The 15,119-nt window shown below is 40.0% G+C and overlaps 1 protein-coding gene across 2 annotated transcripts in view; it reads right to left on the bottom strand.

Moving 5' to 3' along the window:
- jph2 (junctophilin 2) overlaps positions 1-15,119 on the bottom strand; it is a 100,928-nt gene that overhangs the window by 68,223 nt on the left and 17,586 nt on the right. The window lies entirely within an intron of this gene.

A 15,119-nucleotide genomic window follows, 5' to 3' on the forward strand; every position in this document is an offset into this window, starting at 1 on the left:
ACTGCAATAAAGTCCAAATCACAAAAGAAACTTAGTACATTTAAATTAAAATATCATTTTTAGGGTGATGATGCATACCTGTCTCCTCAGAGTCCACCAGTTGTGGGCAACACCTGCTTCCTACTCTTGGAAGACATAATTGACCAAATTTATAAAAAATTAGGGTCGACAGCCCCTGAAGCACACAATAAAATATAAATTTAAATGAAAAAGTGTTTGGAAAGATAATAGTGCATCCCAACCCTGTGGTGCCCACCTGTCATGAAGAGCTGAAGCACAATAGCAAGTGCCATACCCACCCTCTGCAAGGACAATGGGTATGTATATAAGTGTATAGGAAAAGCAGACACACAAACAGAAATTGCTGGAAAAACTCAGCAGATCTGGCAGTATCTGTGGAGGGAAAATAAAGTTAACATTTCGAGTCCAGTGACCCTTTATCTTTGTTTGTTTCAGATTTCTAGCATCTGTCGTTTTTTCATTATAGGATAAGCAGGTAGTTGAGTAAAACAAATCCTTCCACATCCCACTGCTGGATCTGTTAATAGCCACCTTGGCCAGCACTAGGAGCAAACCAATGAAGATGGCCTCTGATCTGCTTGCCTCTCCCCACCAGCTATCCAAAGATCATAAGCATGGGGCTGAACTGCAACCAAAATTAAGCAGAAGCCTAATTTTAAAAAAAGGATCTGAAGCCTATTACAATTAATATATATGTGGTCCATGTAGTCTGTAAAGTTTTAAAATTTTAGGTGGCCTTCAGAATCCATGAAACAACTTAACCTATGATTGCTGCATATAACACCCTGCACCTGGAGTACTCAATGGAAATGGGGGGATTCCCAAAAAGACAGCCCTCTTCTAGTGGCCTGCATCATCACCAGACAGGGGGATTAAGCACCTTTTCTAATATTTTTAAATAATCAGGTAGTAAATTGAACATTTGTGTAGACAGTCACTTAAGTAGTACAGTAATGAAAGCTTAAATTTACTAAGTTTCCTTTGAAATTTTAAATAAATTTGAGTAATTTTGGTGGATGGGTAGAACCCAGAATCCTCCTTTCTGTTCTGAGTCTAAGGGCTAATCTATTTAACAGTGGTAAAGAATTATGGCATGGTAACAATAGGTACAAATTAATTAACTAGTTAGTCTTTATAATCATGACTACAGAAGCTAGAGATCATACACCTGTCTTCATTGAAACCTCATACCAGACTTCTGTTTCTCCACCTAAGAGTAAGTGAAATCATCAGGTTCGTTGGAGCACTCCTCAATACACTCCTCTTAATACACTCTTCAACATCACCTCTTTCAGAAACATGACCTCACAACAGGAGACAGTAGCATGGTGGTAATGTAACTGGACAAGGAACCAATGGCCCATGCTATTGCTCTTGGGACACAGGTTCAAAATCTCACCATGGCAGCTGGTGGAATTTAAATTCAATTAGTAAATCATATTAATTGCAGGCCTATGATTGTATCAGTAGGAGTGACTACTGGATGATCCTTGTGGAGATGAATGCCTGCCTTCACATTGAGGATACACTCCATTGTACTGTGTACCACTACCACTTCATCCAAACTCTGACGAAACAATTAAACTCAAGATAATAGCACAGATTTCCCACGATTCCTCAATGTCAGTTTTGCTCCTTCATCCCAATCTTGATCATATCTCCTCTGATTGGAAACATACAATACTCAATATGAAAGAAAGTAGTTGTGCTTGTTGGAGGTCTATCATCTCAACCTCAGTACAAGGTTGCAGGAATTCCTCAGGAAAGTATCCTACACCTATTCATCTTTAGCTGTTTTATCAATGAGATTCCCTCCATCACAAGGTCAGAAGAAGCAATATTTGCTGATAATTAAACTCAGCACAATTCATGTTTCCACATTTACTGAGGAAGTCCCCGGCCATACGCACCAAGACCTGGAAAACATTAGGCTTGGGCTGAAAAGCAACATTCACCCTGCATCAGTGTCCAGCAATAACCATCTCCAAAAGAAAGAATCTAACAATTTCCCCTTGATATCTGATTACATTATCATGAGTGGTTTCAACATTTGGGGGCTAGCATTGACCAGAAAATGAACTGGATCAGCCATAAAATTGCTGCAGCTACAAAAATAGGTCAGAGACTGGGAAGTTGACAATAAATAACTGACCTTCTGACTCCCCAGTGCCTGCTCACCATGGAGTCAGAAGCGTGGTAGGCTACCCTCCATTTGCCTAAATAAATGCAACAATATGCAAGACTCACAACACTACCCAGGGCATGTCAACCAACATGACCAGCACCTCATCCACCATCAATGCATTGTACATTGTAGCAATAGTGTGCTCCATCTACAACATGCACTGCAACATCCCACTGAGGTTCCTTCAGCAGCAGTTTCCAAACCTGTGACTATCACCTAAAGAGGACAACAGTTGCATGCTATATCCAACCCCAAGCTGTGCCAAGCCACAAGCTATCATGATTTGTAATTATCTCATTATTCCTCCTGTCATTGCATATACATTCAAGAATTCTCTTCCCAACAGCACTATAGGTGTTATTTATACCACATGGATTCCAGTGGTTCAGGAAGGCAGGTCAGCACCATCTTCTCAAATAAGGGCAATGTGAGATGAACAACAAATGTTGGCCTAGCTAGAGATGCCAATATCCCATGAAAAAGTGCAGTAGAAATGTTGAACTGAGGCTTCTGCAATAATTTTAGATCTGCACTCCTGAATTTGCTTGCCCAGATACAATATACAAGCTCTGAATAACATATTTGGGTGCTGAGCATGAAATGAAGGTCCTTCAGAAGGCCATTGAAGAAAGATACAAAGATTTTGAAAATGTAAAATTATTTTTGGAGCCAGAAGTAAGAAGAGTGTTCCGCTGATTCCACAAAACAACTCTGGACCATGTCTGACCTGTCTCTCACCTCAGCCTTCCCTTGATTCTGGCCCCAACAATCAAATTGTTAAAGGCACCCAAGGAGATGAATCTATGTTAACCCCCAGGCTTCTCGAATCCAGCGTGCAGCAGAAATCACATTCAGACCTTTTTCTCTTCTTGTAGCAAATGGTACTAAGGAGTAGGGCAGTATTTCACCTATGTGATCTAAATTCAGATATGAGCCTTGCTACTGAACGTGAACACCCTGTTTTACTCTCAGGAGCATCTCACTTGAGCCTCTGGCCTGAACTGAAACTCACGTGTAATCATTCAGCACTTAATGGTAATGAGGAGAGAAAACTTCAGCCAATTTTCCCACCCAAAATTAGTTAATGCTTAGTTCATGCTTAACTCTTCCTGGAAATTTGAATTTCTTACTCAAGCAGAAAGCAACTGTGAACTAGATTTTTCATTTGCATACAGCAGCAAAATAGCATGCGACAAGTATTATTTATTACATTGAGTTTTTTTTTAATTCAGTCATGGGATGTGGGTTTCACAGGCTAGGCCAGCATTTATTGCCCATCTCTCATTGCCCAGAAGGCAGTTAAGAATCAACCACAGTGCTGAAGGTCTGGAGTTACATGTAGGCCAAACCAGATAAGGACAGCAGTTTCCTTCTCTAAAGGGCATTAGTGCCTTACAATGTAGAATTAATATAGTAAAAATACTGTCAAAGTTCCAAATCAAAGCATTGTTTGAATAAGCAACTTGTTAGAATGCTAAATAAAAGTGTAATTGATCTTTTATGTAAACTCAGTACAATTATGGAATGGGGGTGGTTGTAGTGGAGATACAACTTCAACAATAGTTCAAAGCAACCAACAGTAAATCAGAAATTCTTCTTATACCATGCCTAATCTACAAAAAAAAATAAATCCAGCTGGGCATAAAATGGAGACACTAACTTGCAATTACTCAATTCATAGTTCAAGCAATCCCAAATTTAATTCTAACAGAGTTTAATGTACGGTATTTGATTTTTGATTCAGCCTGTGCTACAGCACAGTTTTAAATGTGAACAGAACATTGAAGATCCTCAAGTATCCCTACATCTACCTCCAATTATCATTGATTTGCTAATCTGTAAGCCTGTATTATCAAACATATATAATCAGAAATGTACTGGTAATAAACAAGTCAATCTACTTTACTATTCTACTGCTTTTTGTTTTACACAAACTTTTTCTGCTACTTCCATGTGAGTGAGCTGAAGCTTCTTGCACCTGTTTGCATTTTCACCAGAGATGGGATGGAAACCAAATTAGTAATTGACCCTAGAGGCCAAACCTTCAATCAAAGCCAGATTCTGGATTGGAGGCTGCAGGCTCGCAATTTGGTGACGCTAGCAGTTGACTGCCATTATCCCATCCCAAGTTACTTTCAAAGAGGTCAAGTCAGGGTTGGATTAGCTACCCAACATGGAGTAAAAGGCAGCCATTATCTGCAAATTAATAATTATGAAATCCATTATTACCTTGTTGTTAGCTGTGTCAGCTGGTTTTAGAGTCAGCTACACTGGCATCCCGCATCTGTCAACTTGATGGGAGCTCAGGGCAGAAAAGGTGATGGGTGTTGTTGTGATGGTGCTAGTGAACGACCATTCTCAAACCTGTCATGGCTGTTGGACTATAGGTACAGTTGCTTCCCATCAGTTAAAGGATCATGCTTCAGCAGCTGTGACTATTTAAAAATCAAGAAGACTCAGCTGTTCATAGATCATAGAATTCTTACAGCATGGAAACAGGCCTTTCAGCCCAACAAGTCCACACCGACCCTCAGAGCTTCCCACCCAGACCCATCCCCCTATAACCCACTTAATCTACACATCCCTGAACACTGCAGGCAATTTAGCACAGCCAACCCACCTAGCCTGCACATCTTTGAACTGTGAGAGGAAACCGTAGTACCCGGAGGAAACCCACGCAGACATGGTGAGAACGTGCAAACTCCACACAGAGGCAGTGGCCAGAGGGTGGAATTGAACTCAGGTCCCTGGCACTGTGAGGCAGCAGTGCTAACCGCTGAGCCACCATGCCTGTTCTGGAGGTGTAGCACACCTTGGACAACAATGTGTAGATTTTTGCATTTAACAACAAATCTGCCTCTAATTCAAAGTTGCAAGTGTGTGTTCAATGAGCAATGTCTTTTTAAAAATGTATTCATGAGATGCAAGTTTGGATTGTTGTGGAAAGGTCATTGCTAATCGCTTTTGGGTTGGGGATGGTGAGCCACCTTATTCAACTGCTGCAGTCCATCTGATTTTAGAGGGGAGTTCCAGATTGCCACAGTCTCTACTAAATTCAAGCTGGGACAAGTAGCAACATGCAGAGAGATCCAAGGGAAAAAGGGACAAAAAATAGAAAAAAATAGAAAATCAACACAAAGCTTAATGCAGAACTGAACTGACACAGGAATAGCCCAGCTGATGAAAAAATCTGTAAGCTTGAATTAATACCCAGTTTAAATAGTGATTGTGGCTTTTTTTGTCGAAGAGATGTAGCTTGTACATTGGTATCATGTATGTGATAAAGAAAAATATCGATCGTCTCTTTTAGAAATTTCCTTATTTCGTTCCCAAATGAAGCTTACAACAAAGTAAAAAGGAGAAATCATTTGCTGTAAGACAAGATGCAAGTAATTTCGGACAAAATCACCTAGTTTTTCATTATAAAGGCGACGTCCACAAGATAAGGGCAGGAAAGGGCAACTCCCCCACTGCAATTTCATGGACCGTAAATCCTTTTTCTAATCTCTCTAAATCAGCCTAATTTGCATAATAGATCAAACCTTTGGTCTATTGTTACCTGACAGGAAGGTCAACTAGTGGGAGTGAGGAGGGAGCATGGGACAGGCTGTTAATTATGTCAATTTGGGTTAAGCAAATATAGGGAGTGGGCACTCTGGCTTGTTACTTGAGCGCATAAAAAGAAATACTAGCTGACACTGAGGTAGTGTTGAGTCAGCAGATATATGTCCATGATGATACAAGCTGTGAATAAGTCTGTTCCAAGTAAAAACTGAATATGGCTCCTTGTTTCAAAAACTGACCATCTGGAATTTACCACAGGGTGTCAAGTAATGCATGGTCACATGATTAAACACCCACAAAAATATAAAGTTGTAAACACTCTCAAAAGGTGATTTGTAGACACAGCATCAAGTTCAATCAAAAAATTATAAATGGCCAATCAGCAGGAAGGCACACAACCCTTGATGGAATGATTGTTCAATTTCTGAATAAACTATTTGTAAGATTAGGGATGGAGCTTATATACAGGAAGTGGGCTTGATAGATCATAAGTTTCAATTTTTCAGAGTCAGTTACATTGGCGGTTAGTTACTGAACATATTCACTTGAGGGTGTTAATTTTTTCTAAACACAACAACATAGGTGTATTACACAAAAAACACTGTTTAGAAAGTTAACAAATTGAGCAAAACAAAAGTTTCAACTCTGTATCCAACAATATGCTTTTCAGATACTCAGTCCCAGAGAAATATCATTCTTATATCATAGTTAAACCTAATGTAGCATTGGGTCAATTATAAACAATTACAAATTATGAACCTTGTGCTAGCATTCTTTATCTTTTTGCTCCCACATGTGCATATTCATTATTATATAAACCTACCAATCTATTAGCAGGGTCTATTTTTGTTATCTACACGAACTGGGTTCATAAGTTTATTTTAGTACTGTATATTTACATACTTGCTATTCTAATATGCAATTGATTCTAAATCAAGCTTGATGATATTTCACATGATTGCATCTACTGTCACTAATGTTCAAATATTGATGAAATTATATTTATTCTTTCCAAAGTATATACAATCTAAATCTGTCCGAATGGTAGATAATACATTTTATGCTATTCTGCATGACCTGAAGTCTAAATGCTCCCTTTCTTAAAAATTGTTTTTTTAAATAACACCAGAACACATTTTGAGAAATGGTGATTAAATTTTTAAATCTACATTTTATATTATTCCATCAAACAACCTGTAAAATTACGTATTTTCAATATATCAACAACTGGAATATTCATACTATTGTGCAAAGCTTCCTGGAAAAGTACGTGACAGGAGCTCCCTCAACACCTTGACAGTACAACCCTTTGTGGGAGTGGAGGGGTTATGAGGGAATGCAGGAGCTGTGAGTGCTGTAAACATTTATGTCAAACCTATTTCCAAATGTCCCTGGCCTCATCCAAGGATTCTTTGAAACACTGCTGAAAATGGTTACATCCTGATATTGCCATCCCTGGCCTGTAGACAAGTTGAGAAACTAACTAGTTATGTCCACATATAAATAAGGCTTTAGATGCTTGCAGTGCAAGCTCAGGGTGCGTAAGTCAAGGTTCACTTGAAAATTTGGAACAAGTGAACCTTTACGGTAAGTCAATCTGACTTGCCGCTGGAGGTTTTCATGTTGGTCCAGTTGATGCCCATTTTATGCCTAAAAATAAGGCAACAGCAAAACAAAAAAAGTCCCACATGTCTTTACCATATAAATATGGGTGAAGTTCAGATATATAAAATATACCATATAACATCTAAAAGATGTTATTCTTGTTAATTTAGTTGGAAATGTGCTTTATTAAATAAAGGGCAAAAGCACAAACCGAATCAATAAAATGATTTGTTTCTTTATGGCTCTAGCCTTCAAGCGTTTTGCAGCTCCAAGTATTCACCAATCTGATTACTACAGCCATAAAGAGATGCCTCTGTGTGGATCTCGGTACTAATCGGGAATAGGAGCAGACGTCGGCTATCAGCTGTTGCATTCCCTTTCAGCAATGATAAACTAGCTTGTACATTTCCTTATTTAGTAACGGCTCACTGCTGACTCTGAGAAACATGTGCGTCATTTTCACCCTGCTTAACTGGCCCAAAGAAACACACTGTCCAGCTATACAGACACTGAATATTCAACTAAATAGGTACAGAAGAAATGGTGACTTGAAAGCACGGATAAATTTACACAAGAATATTATTTATGGCGATCAAATTTTGTTCTGGCTAGGCATTTATCTTATTTTGAAGAAAAACACAAGCCTTTCAAAAACAAGTCAAATTAAGGAAAAAGAAATTTAAAACTTGGCAAACAGATTTGGCATCTAATCAAAGCCACAGCTTGCAATTCACAGCCAACATATCAGTGTTACCCAATGATAACATGATTTCAAAAAATAAATTACTTAAACGAAATATCTCTGCTTTCCATGTCCTAGTTATCAAAAACATAACATATGAGAGATTAACGCTTACACTGAGCAAACAATGTCTTGCAAGACCATTAAACTCTCTTGGAATCTTTAAATTTATAAAGCTGACTCTGATTTGTCACAGAGTAAAATGATGCACTTAGCCTGCTTCTTGTCTTTATTTGGTCTTACCCCTCGTGACCTTTTAATAAAACATTTGCAGTATGCATAATGTTACAAACATGGACAGCTTTAGTAATACTTGAATAATCTGCATTTCCCTAAATCTAGCCCTGTTTCTCCAAACTCTCACTCCTCTGCCCAAAGCTACAATATTTAATGTCCTGGTGTTGTTTTCCATTTAAGAGCCCAAAGCACATAAGAACATAAGAACTAGGAGCAGGAGTAGGCCGTCTGGCCCTTCGAGCCTGCTCCGCCATTCAGTAAGATCATGGCTGATCTTTTCATGGACTCAGATCCACTTACCTGCGTTCTCACTGTATCCCTTAATTCCTTGATTGTTCAAAAAAAATTTACTTTATCTTTAAAAACGTTTACTGAAGTAGCGTCAACTACTTCACTGGGCAAGGAATTCCATAGATTAACAACCCTCTGGGTGAAGAAGTTCCTTCTCAATTCAGTCCTAAATCTGCTCCCTCTAATCTTAAGGCTATGCCCTCTTGTCCTAGCTTCACCTGCCAGTGGAAACATCCTCTCTACTTCTATCTTATCTATTCCCTTCATAATTTTATATGTTTCTATAAGATCCCCCCTCAATCTTCTGAATTCCAATGAATATAATCCCAATCTACTCAGTCTCTCCTCATAAGCCAACCCCCTCAACTCTGGAATCAACCTTGTGAACCTCCTTTGCACCCCCTCCAGTGCCAGTACATCCTTTCTCAAGTAAGGAGACCAAAACTGCACACAGTACTCCAGGTGTGGCGTCACCAGCACCTTGTACAGCTGCAACATAACCTCTCTGCTTTTAATCTCAATCCCTTTAGCAATGAAGGACAAAATTCCATTTGCCTTCCTAATTACTTGTTGTACCTGCAGACCTACCTTCTGTGATTCACGCACAAGGACACCCAGGTCCCTCTGCATAGCAGCATGCTGCAGCTTTTTACCATTCAAGTAATAATCCTTTTTACTATTACTCCTACTAAAATGTATGACTTCACATTTATTTACATTGTATTCCATCTGTCAGACCTTTGGCCACTCACTCAATGTATCTATGTTCCTCTGCAAAGTTTCACAGTCCTCTGCACACTTTGCTCTGCCACTCATCTTAGTGACATCTACAAACTTTGACACCCTACATGTGGTCTCCAACTCCAAATCATCTATATAAATTGTAAATAATTGCGGTCCCAACACCGATCCCTGAGGCACACCACTAGTCACTGACTGCCAGCTAGAATAGCACTCATTTATCCCCACTCTGCTTCCTGTTAGTCAACCAATCCTCTATCCATGCTAATACTTTACCCTTAACGCCATGCATCCTTATCTTATGCAGTAGCCTCTTGTGCGGCACCTTGTCGAGGCCTTTTGGAAATCTAGGTACACCACATCCACTGGGTCCCCATTGTCCACCTTGCTCGTAATGTCTTCATAGAATTCCAAAAGATTTGTCAAGCATGACCTGCCCTTCATGAACCCATGCTGCGTCTGCCCAACGGGACAATTTCTATCAAGATGCTTTGCTATTTCTTCCTTGATAATAGACTCAAGCATCTTCCCCACTACAGAGGTTAAGCTAACCGGTCTATAATTCCCCATCTTTTGTCTATTTCCCTTTTTAAACAGTGGTGTCACATTTGCTGTTTTCCAATCTGCTGGGACTGCCCCAGAGTCCAGCGAATTTTAGAAAATTACTGCCAGTGCACTTGCTATTTTTCCCGCCATGTCTTTTAGTACCCTGGGATGCGTTCCATCAGGGCCAAGAGACTTATCAATCCTTAGCTCCATTAGCTTGCCCAACACTACCTCTTCCGTAATAATGATCAAAGGGCTTACCTTGAGCATCAGCGGCCTTCATTTTTCAGCAGCAGAGGGAGAGGCGACAGCAAGGACCAGGGCGCTGCCGGGAATATATTTGGGCAGCGGCTGAACCCGAGACACTAAACGTGTAGTGTCTCCCACCCGCCCTCTTCCTCTAACCAAATAAAAAAGGACTCTGTGGTGTGTTGGTAAGGTAAGGTTTTTATACTTTTTCTATTTCTTCTGTATCGTGTAATTGGTTAAAAATTTACTCTCTTTTTTTATTTATCTATTAATTGGTCATTTGAAAAGACCATAGCAGTGAAGTATTAGAAAGTATTTAACTCATAAATTGATATAAAGTAATAAAGTAATTAACTAAGTAGAGATGGCTGGGCAGGTGATGTGCTGTAGCTGTATGATGTGGGAGCTGGCTGATCCCATTGTGAATGGCAGTGACCACATCTACAGCAAGTGTTGGTTGCTGGAAGAACTCCGGCTCAGAGTTGAAGATCTGGAATCTGAGCTTCAAACACTGCGGCACATCCGGGAGGGGGAGAGTTATCTGGATGCTTTGTTTCAGGAGGCAGTCACACCTGGTAGATTAAGTAATTCAAATTCAGTTAGTGATCAGGGACAACAGGGTGTGACTGCAAGTGAGGCAGGTAGGGGGATGCTGAGTTCAGGAGTGGAGGAGCCTCAGCTTTTGACCTTATCCGACAGGTACGAGATACTTGCTCCCTGTGTGGATGAGGAAAAGGGCTGCGGGGAGGATGAGCCAGCTTATCACGGCACCATTGTGCAGAAGGCCATTCAAGAGGGGGGAGCAAAAAGACAAGTGGTAGTTATAGGGGATTCTATAGTTAGGGGGATAGATAGTATCCTTTGCAAGCCAGATTGGGAGTCCCGCATGGTGTGTTGCCTGCCCGGTGCCAGGGTGCAGGACATCTCTGACCGGCTTGAAAGGATATTGGAGCGGGAGGGGGAGGATCCAGTTGTTGTGGTCCACGTTGGGACTAACAACATAGGCGAGGCTAGGATGGAGGACCTGTTTGGGGACTATCAAGCACTAGGAACGAAATTAAGGAACAGGTCCTCGAGGGTCATAATCTCCGGATTACTGCCTGAGCCATGTGCAAATTGGCTTAGGGAAAAGAAAATTAGGGAAGTAAACATGTGGCTAAGGGAGTGGCGTGGGAAAGAGGGGTTCCATTTCATGGGGCATTGGCATCAGTTTTGGAACCAGAGGGATCTGTACCGATGGGACAGTCTCTACCTGAACCGATCTGGAACCAGTGTTCTAGCGAAAAGGATAAATAGCGTGGTCACTAGGACTTTAAACTAGTGAGTTGGGGGGAAGGGAAAGGGAAGACGACAGGGAGTATGATGGTAAATAAAAAGGTAAGCAGCAGGTTAGCATGTGTGCAGGAGGGTTTAAGTTCAAGGCAGACTATGAAAGAAGCAAAAAGGAAGGATAACTCAGGAGATATTATTAGAGATGTTGGAAATCATGAGGGTAAGAAAGCTAGCATAAAGGCACTTTACCTGAATGCTCGTAGCATTCGTAACAAGGTTGATGAGTTAACGGGACAAATCATCGCGAATGAATATGATTTGGTAGCCATTACGGAGACATGGTTACAGGATGGTCACGACTGGGAGTTAAATACCCAAGGGTACCAGACTATTCGGAAGGACAGACAGAAAGGTAAGGGAGGTGGTGTAGCTCTGATATTCAAGGACGACATCAGGGCGGTGCTGAGAAATGATATAGGTTCTATGGAGAATGAGGTTGAATCCAGTTGGGTGGAAATTAGAAATTCTAAGAGGAAAAAGTCACTGATAGGCGTAGTCTATAGGCCACCAAATAATAACATCACGTTGGGGCGGGCAATAAACAAAGAAATAACTAATGCCTGTAAAAATGGTACGGCAATTATCATGGGGGATTTTAATCTACATGTAGATCGGTCGAACCAGCTCGGTCAGGGTAGCCTTGAGGAGGAGTTTGTTGAGTGTATCCGTGATAGTTTTCTTGAACAGTATGTAATGGAACCGACCAGGGAGCAAGCTATCCTAGATCTGGTCCTGTGTAATGAGACAGGAATAATTAATGACCTAATAGTTAGTGATCCTCTTGGAAGGAGTGATCACAGTATGGTTGAATTTAGAATACAGATGGAGAGTGTGAAGATAGAATCCAATACCAGGGTCCTGTGCTTGAACAAGGGGAACCACAATACCTCATTTAGTCACTGTTTAGTAAAATTTGTTTTTATCCTTTCTGATGCTTTCTTTCTGTCTTTCATTCAGTTTTCCTCCTAAAAGGCTTACATTAAAAACACAACAAATGTAAAGCTGAAACAGTAAACAGTAAAAGCTGTGTCCCATCAGTACTTGAAAAGTACACTTCCTGTCAGTTCTAAACAACACTGTTGCATAAGAAACTTTCTGAATGCAAGTATTGAGGGAATTTATAAAGGTATTCACCAATCCACGTAACCAAACATATTCAATACCACTGAACCATCAACAGTTTTGTCAATCTGAGTTTGGTGGGCTGCAGTCAGCTTCAAACTGTTCTCAATTAATTAATTCAATGACAGATGATAAGAAACATTTAATTTAAAAAGTAAATAATCATTATCTATACCAGCTACTTCATAGTGATGATCTGTAAATTATCATTTGATAAACATTCATCACAACTATCAATCCCAACATGAAAGTCAGAGCAGGTATTTGGCAACTAAAACTCGCTGTTTGGTTCTCTGGACTGCCATCTTGGATACCCAACACCAAATCTTCGGGCATGTTCCAAGGCAGCAGCTACACACTTCTGATGTCATGGGGAGCCTTCAATATCAGTCCAGGGGCTTGAGAATAGTCAGACAGCTACTTGGATTGGACACGATAGGATCCTCTCCTTGTAGGGGTGAGGAGTTGAAAAGTTGAGCACCTAACACATATCTTAGCTCTTCTGCCCTATTATGGGCCATTTCCCCCTGAATTGAGAGAAAAGGTGCTATTGTAAATGAAAGTGGATGCCACAGCTGTTAGATTGAACTGGTTTGGATTGAGTTTTTAGCAGAAGGCAGTGTGGCAGTGAATGCTGCTGGACACAGTTTTGGCTGCTCTCCAGTTTATGCCCAGTTACCAAGTTATTGAATGTTCTGAGAAAAGAATGGCAGTCTGTAAGACATAAGTAAAAGTCTTTGGAAACTGTTTCCATTGACTGGTGACTTCAGAATTCAAGCAAGATATTCCATCCCATGGGTCAATGAACAACTCAATATCCAAGAATTGCATGAAGGTTCAGCAGCTATTGTTCAAAACTCCTTAAATGAACTCGCCAGTTACAACTCGTTTTCTTTTTAATTATCCCTTAACTGTGCCTGTCTGTCTGTGAGAGAGAGCAGGCATAATGATCAAAGAAGATTGAGTTTAAATCATAGACATTAATTTGATTACCTCGTTGTTTAACTTTGCTCTGCCAAAGTTAAATTATTAATAATAAATTTTAATTTCTGTTTAAGCTATACACTTGGTGTGTGACACCTGTTATTCATAAAGTCAAGTTCGGAACAATTGGGCAATTTTGAGGGTCATTGAATATTTTAATTTCGCTGTGTTGCGATATCCAGTGTTAGCAAGTCTAATTTGGTCTGGCTTGCTATTCCTGTGTTGTAACATAGCAGCCATTATACTAAGGGGTGATGATGCAGAGGGAAAAATTTAAGGCTGTCATTTATCAGAATGTTGCCCAAATGGATATGTTATCTGATAGGAGCCAGCAGATATTGAAGAGTCAAATGATCATAGTATAACCTACGAATTTATAAATGAACTAATAAGAATTTTGCTGAACCAATGGAACAGCTAAGCATTAATGCTGCTAAGATGTAAAACTGTCACCAATATAGCCTAGAACACAAATTTTGTAGTCAGTCTCCAAACATACTGCTTTCAATCTGCCTCATTAGAAAAGTACAAAAGATATGAACAAAAAGAAGAGTCATCAGAGTTATTAAAATGTCTAAATATTCTAGTATAAAGCTGGATTTTCAGGTCGAGTTGGAAAAGCCTGAGTCAACCTTTCTGTGGTTCATGGAACACAAGCTCACCTCTGAACCACAACGGTAGGATATTCTTGACTCAGAGCTGTGGGCTATAAATTTAGGTTTTGTGAGCGGCGATAGAGTGTACCTCTGCTCACAAGGACAACTGCCCAACTTCCAAAATAATTATTATGCCTTCTAAACATCATCCTCCACCCCCAGCTACAGCATGCCTCCATATTGCCCACACCACCTCACGTTCCATCCATGTCCCCTCATGCCCCTATATATCCTCCATTGCCACTCACAGTATTCACATACAGTATTCATCATGAACAGACATCAGAATCTCTTTGAAATGGGCAGTAACACAACTTCTAACATTCCTATCAATCTGTCAAAGATATTTCACACTGAAAAAAAAATCTCCTTAGAAAATAGCCATTAAAAGAATTCCCTCAAATGGTAACTCTGATGTAAAAACAAATATTTATTCAGTTACTATCTGAAAAACTGGCAATGATAATGAGAACACAGCCTCCAAGTGAGTTGCCTCATATCTTTTAAAACTCAAGCAGGCATTTGTAACAAATTCAGCTCTCTAAATAAACCATTACTAAATCAAGCAATTGGCTCTATTAAAACAGCTGGAATAGATAGCCTTTTTTCCCAAGCAGGTCAGATATCCTGTTAAATTAATAAAGTCCAGGAGCAGATGGCTATTTTTCTCCCTCTAAAGTTAAAGCTGCTAAAGGTTTTATTCTATTTAAGAAGATTCTGGTCATTGAAATCACTTTACACCAGAGATCATCAACAGTGTTTCTTCAACTTTGGATGCATAACAGCCCTTTTTCCAAATGGAGAAAGTAAACATCTCAACGTGTACACAATGCTGGGAAATGAT

Source organism: Rhincodon typus, chromosome 19 (genome assembly GCF_021869965.1).
Source record: "Rhincodon typus isolate 14 chromosome 19, sRhiTyp1.1, whole genome shotgun sequence".
Lineage (NCBI taxonomy): Eukaryota > Metazoa > Chordata > Chondrichthyes > Orectolobiformes > Rhincodontidae > Rhincodon > Rhincodon typus.